We start from the raw sequence: 6,774 nt of genomic DNA, 5'->3' as shown, positions 1-6,774 counted from the left end.
TCAATCATCACATTTAACTTTAACTTAACCGGAACGCTATAAATCTGTTCGGTAAATCCAAACTATAACAAAAGAAGACTTATAATAATGGGGGTTAATGTACTATTACCAACATTAATGTCATAAAATTTTATCAAGAATTAAATTAATAAAAACCATCAGAAAGGAAGTCAAATATATGTATAGAAAAGAAGTTACACATAAGTAATTTAAATTACAAAATTATATATGGATAAGATATGAATCTTGAAAGGCACAAATTTACAGTGTTTTGTACGTAGCATAGAAATGATATTTAGAAAGCGGTGCCCACAGTAGCTTGAAGACAGATGGTCCGATCGTCATATGTTTTGTGGGATTATTATTAACTAAAAAATCGAGAGAGGGACTTTTATTAATTTTTTTGACGCTTTTATGACGAAATCGACATTTTCAGTTTCGCTTAAGGACATGAAATTGATCCCACAAAATATAATCTTATCCGTTTATTTGCTTTTGAACTACGTTGGGAATCGCAAACATCTTAGGTAAAAAGAATGTTTTGTAGGCGGGCATTCGTCAGAAAAATATGCAATATTTAGATTTCTTTTATAAAAAATCATGAATAATGAATTTTTTATTGCTTAATAAGTGTCTATAACCCCTTAACAATAGTAAAAAAAACGGTGCCACTTTTTGTGCTACTTTTTCAAAAAACTTGTGCCACTTTTTTCCAGAAACGATACTTTTTGTGATACTTTTTCAAAATTTCCAACGGTCACGCTGGTTGGATTATTGAAACAAAATACATCGTTGACGACTTGGCTCTCTCGGAGAGAACAATAACAGAGCAGAAAACTACTGTGAAATGGATTGTAGAATAAATGAAGTAGAACGGAATGTTAAAAAAGACGGGGAAGTTGCCACTTTTAAATGTTCTTAGAACCAACGAATTTACTATATGATTTCCGTGTAAATCTATAGACATGTTACCATATTGTATAATTAAAAAAATAACGTTCGGGAAAATTTCTATAAATACGCAAAAAAATTGTAAAAATTAGTAGATTCTTGGAGTTCTGGATTAGATTTTTTGGGACTTGCCCACCAAAATATACATATATATCGTTGTAATCAGAATCACATGGACGACCTACCTTCGATGAATATTTTAAAACAATACTCGAACAGTTTTGTCCCGGTCCACACTAAGAATAATTTCACTGAAATTTTGACATGGAAGTAAAAGAAAATGTAAAATAAAATGGTCTGATTGTTTCATATGAATATTGCAACAAAGCAATCTTGCAGAACACATGAAAGTGTGTAAACTAGTTCAAAATTTCATTGAAATTACTTTAGTGTGGACCAGGACTTTTGAAATGCACCTAAGAAAAGTTTTATATTTCTTGACGTTTGAACATCGGTGCGTATTATTCATTTTACTTATAAAAACTATAATGAGAATAATACGCTCTCGTGTTCTAACGTTAAGAAATACAAAAACAACTAAAATCAAATAATGATTTGGAGAGTATATTAAGTTTATCATTCCATCTGTAACTGCTGGAAATTATCATTTTAGATCCCACGTACAATTCTACATCAATATAGCCATGTCTGTGCGTTTGGAGAAATCACTCTAGCGTCCGAACGGATTGAAGTAGGTGGATTGGTCAAATGTATTGTAGGTCCGTTGAAGTTTTGGTATGGAAAATGGGCTATATGACCTATACACGCTTAGCCTGTGTACAAAGTGACGTGTTATACTTCAGATTAAGAAATGTAGAAAGTGTTATTCCCATTTGCCCACTGAATTGGTTGTAATGTGGGATTTTGTATTTCCGTAGCTCCCATATAACGCACCACATGACATGAAAAAATCGATGTCGGCTCATCTTAAAGTACAGGTAGAATAGAATATGTGGAAAAAAAATCGAAACGATTCGAGAGCAAGTCTTAACCTGCACTTTTCTGAAGAGGTGAAGACTGAATATGGACTATATTCGAACATGATCTATGTCTGGTAGAAATATTACGATTCACAAAGAAATATTACGATTCAAATAGATAACTCACTTCGAGAGTTATCGTGTGTATCATTTTTGCGGAAAAATTTTGAACTATTGTAGGAAGGTGTCAGCCTGTGTACAAAGTGACGTGTTATTCTTCACATTAAGAAATGTAGAAAGTGTTATTCCCATTTGCCCACTGAACTGGTTGTAATGTGGGATTTTGTATTTCCGTAGCTCCCATATAACGCACCACATGACATGAAAAAATCGATGTCGGCTCATCTTAAAGTACAGGTAGAATAGAATATGTGGAAAAAATTACGAGTCGATTGGACAAAAATTAGCTGAGATGTGAGCGTTAAAAAGAGAAAATTCATCGTGACTTGTATGTAACATCGGAGTTTTAAACGCGGTTTACTCTAAATGTAATTTTTAATGCGAAAACGGATGATCCAATCTATATGTTTTTGTGGAATTACACATAAAAAGTATGTCCTTATGCAAGAGATTTTTCTTAAAAAATTTTTTGACGGATTTAAGGCTTAATTTGTTGTGGGATTATAATACACATAAAAAGCTTGTCCACAAGCGAGAGATTTTTCTTAAAAAAATATTGACGGATTTATGGCTTATACCCTCCACCATAATATGGAGGGTATAATTAAATTTGTCATTCCGTTTGTAACACATCGAAATATTCATCGGAGGCCTTATAAGGTATATATATTCTTGATCAGGGTAAAATTCTAACCACATTATTATAAGTCTTCTTTTGTTATAGTTTGGATTTACCGAACAGATTTATAGTGTTCCGGTCAACATAAAGTTAAAAGTGATGATTGAATTTCAAGGAGGAGCTTCTTGGCATTAACTTTCAATGTAAAAATTTCATTTTTAATGCCTCTAAATTGGTTTATTTTGCGTTTTCAAATTCATCAGATAGTTAAAGAACACATATAATAATGGCCCTAAGTCGATATAACCATGTCCATCTGTCCGTCCGTCTGTTGAAATCAAGATACAGCTCCCAATTTTTAAGATAGAGCGGTATAGAAGTTTCTATTACTCCTAGAATGTTTGGTATTGCAAATGGGCAATATCGGTCAACGTTTTGACATAGCCCCCATATAACGGTACGATTTTCGGTATTTTTAAGGTTTTAGCTTCATTATCACATCGAAATGACCGAAATTTGGTACTTAGTCTTCGTTGGGGGTATACAACTTTCCCCCCGAGTTTTGTCGGTATAAGCATACGCCTTCATATAGCCCCATTGAACGGTACCTTCCGATTTTCTATATTTTGCAGGTTGTGGCCTCATTATCACATCGAAATGACCGAAATTTGGTACTTAGTCTTCACTGGGGGTATAAAACTTTTCTCCGGAATTTTGTCGGTATAGGTCCACGCCTTCATATAGCCCCCATAGAACGGTACCTCCCGATTTTCGATATTATGAATTGGCTGAAATATGGTGTTTAGTCATCATTTGGGGTATTAGGCCATGTTTATATTATAGCCTTTTGCAGGGTTAACCTTCTTTATGAGGATTTGTTTGACGTATATGTAATGGAATTGACATTTAAAACCCAGTGGGTTTGTTAAATCGGGTTATATATAAACGTACTATAAAACTTCCCATATTAAATTTGTTTTCGTTGGGGGTATTCAATTTTTCCTCTAATTTTGTCGGTATAGGTCCATGCCTTCATATTGCCCCCATTGAACGGTACCTCCCGATTTTCGTTATTTTGAAGGTTATTGCCTCAATATTCCACCGAATTGGCTAAAATTTGGTGTTTAGACATCATTTGGGGTATAAAACTTCACATATGAAATTTGTGGATATAAGTCCACGCCTTTATATAGCCCCCACAGAACCGTACCCAAAAAAGCAAAATTCAATGTCAAAATGTCAATGAAATTACTCTAGTGTGGACCGGGACTTTTGAAATGCACCTAAGCAAAGTTTTTTATTTGTTAACGTTAGACCAACGGAGCGTATTAGTCATGTTACTTAGAAAAATTATAATAAGAATAATACGCTCCCGTGTTCTAACGTTAAGAAATACAAAAACAACTAAAATCAAAAAATTAAGTGACCCAAAGAAACCAAATTTATTATTGTCTTTCAACCGAATTGGAATTGGTACATCCCAGCATAATTTGTATGTACATACATATGTATATATTTGTATATAATTTGGAGAGAATATTAAGTTTGTCATTCCATCTGTATCTGCTGGAAATTTTCATTTTAGATCCAACGTGCAATTCTACATCGATAAAGCCATGTCTGTGCGTTTAGGGAAATCACTCTAGCGTCCGAACGGATTGAAGTAGGTGGATTGGTCAAATGTATTGTAGGTCCGTTGAAGTTTTGGTATGGAAAATGGGCTATATAGGTTCACGCTTAGCCTGCGTACAAAGTGACGTGTTATACTTCACATTGAGAAATGTAGAAAGTATTATTCCCATTTGCCCACCGAACTGGTTGTAATTTGGGATTCTGTGTTTCCAGAGATTAAAAAGCATTTCTACCAAAAATTGTTTATATAAGCCCACGTTTAGCTCCCATATAACGCAGCACATGACACGACGCCTCCCTTTAGGGGATCGAGAAATTAGTTTATTTTAAAGTTCGCAAAACATGTTGAAGCTTTTTGGAAGAAGTACCGAAAGGAGTTGACCGATATGGCCCATTTTCGAACTTGATTTAAGTTTAGACAAAGATAATTTTGGACCACATCCTATGATCAGTTCGACAGTTATTGTGTTCCCCATCTAAACAGACGGACAGGATTAAATCGCATCCAAATTGCCAGAAATGGTTTCAATATGTCGATGAGACACATTTTTAATCGTATCAGCAGGTATTATTAGAATCGAATATAAGAGAAGTTTCCCCTTTACACGAGAATTTTACTTAGAAATTTTATATCGTCACCTGAAATTCCAAAAGACGTAACACTCAAAGGGTTACGTTGAGGGTTACGTCTTTGGGCATTTCAGTTGACGATATACACCTTTGGTATCAAAGGCCCGTTTTTATACCCTCAGCCTTTAGGCTAAGGAGGGTATATACACTTTGATACGATGAAAACGTGCCTCATCGAAATAATGGTTTTAGACCCCAAGTATGTTTGGACAATTTGGAGTCGATCTAGCCATGTCCGTCCGTCTGTCTATCTGTCCTGTTGGCTGGAGCGCACGATAACTCTCGAACGGATGAACCGATTCGGTACAAATTTTGGCTTTCGTAATATTTTGCCCAAACTTAGTTTAAGTTCGAAGATGAGCTACATCGGTCCACTCCTTCCGGTACCTCCCCCACAAAAGTTCGAAAATGTTCGGAAAGTTTGTGCGCACGATAACTCTTGAAGGGGTGACCGATTTGGTCCATACTTTGTATAGTGTAAACTTTCTACCAGAGTAATATGAGGTTCCAATATGGTCTCAATAGGTCCACTCCTTCGGGTACCTCCCACACAAAATTTCGGAAAAATTCAGTTTAGGGCCATCTCTCGAATCGCTTTGATTTTTGTTTTAGCAACTTGTATTCACTGCCCTCCATACCACGGTACAAGTTTCATTAGGGGCAAGTCCATCCTTCCTGAGAAAATAGCCTAAAAGTTGCAAAAACCCCTGTGACACCGTGTAAGGTGGTTGGAGCGCACGATAACTCTCGAACGGATCTGCCGATTCGGTCCAAAATAGGGCCTTAGTAATATTTTGTCCAAACATAGTTTAAGTTTGAAGATAAGCCATATCGGTCCATTGCTTCAGGTACCTCCCCCACAAAAGTTCAAAATTGTTCGTACGGTAACTCTTGAAGTGGCCGAATTGGTCTATACTTTACACATCCTAATATATCTACCAGATATAGATCAGGTTCAAATATAGACTATATTTGTCCACTCTATCCGGTACCTTCCACACAAAATTTTGGATAAGTTCACTTTAAGACCTGATATTGAATCACTTTGATTTTTGTTGAAGCAACTAGCATTCGCTGCCTCATTTACGATGGTAAAAGTTTTTTTAGGGGCAAGTCCATAATTCCTGAGCAAACAGCCCGAAGCGTGTAAAAACCCCCTGTGCGGTCAATGTCGATCCATTCCTTTTAGTATCTACTCCGCAAAACTTTTGATCTTTAATCCTAATCAACATTTTTGTCTTTTCAAAGCCCAAAATTTTTAAAACCCCCTAAATACATACGTATTTTGGGAAAAAATTGTTTCAATATAAACAGGCTGAGGGTATATCTCTCTCGGCAAAGCCGACTGATACTTTTTTACTTGTTCGTACGACTTTTAGATGCTAATTACTTGATTTAAGTCGAAAACACAAACGTTTCAGTAAAGTTTTGAGTCACTTCTGAGAATAAAGCAAAATTCGAACTTTCCCTTCCCTTTTTTTACCAGAAATGACGCAAAACTTAACTCTGGCGTTGTGTTTTCGACTTTAGTTTTGCACATAGTGTTGGGGTTGTCAATTGTATAATTGCGATACACATATAGTAAACAAAAATAACTGTCATCCCAGATCTGTCTCTGGAGGCCTGTCGGTGGCAGTATTGAGCGAAGTGTTGTTATCCAAAACATCACTGGTGTGCATTTGAAACGCAGAATATACACAAAATAACCATCAGGTAGAAAACTGATGCATTAGATAGATTTTGCAATAAAAACGCTTTTACTATGTATGAGCAATAACTGAAACAACGTATCTTTATGACGTTTCGGAAGTCAGTCGTAGTAAGTGAATGTCTGTTTTGAGA

The sequence above is a fragment of the Musca autumnalis genome, unplaced genomic scaffold (assembly GCF_047663935.1).
Source record: "Musca autumnalis isolate F117 unplaced genomic scaffold, ASM4766393v1 scaffold_3, whole genome shotgun sequence".
NCBI lineage: Eukaryota > Metazoa > Arthropoda > Insecta > Diptera > Muscidae > Musca > Musca autumnalis.
Note: the sequence above shows the minus strand (reverse complement) of the source record.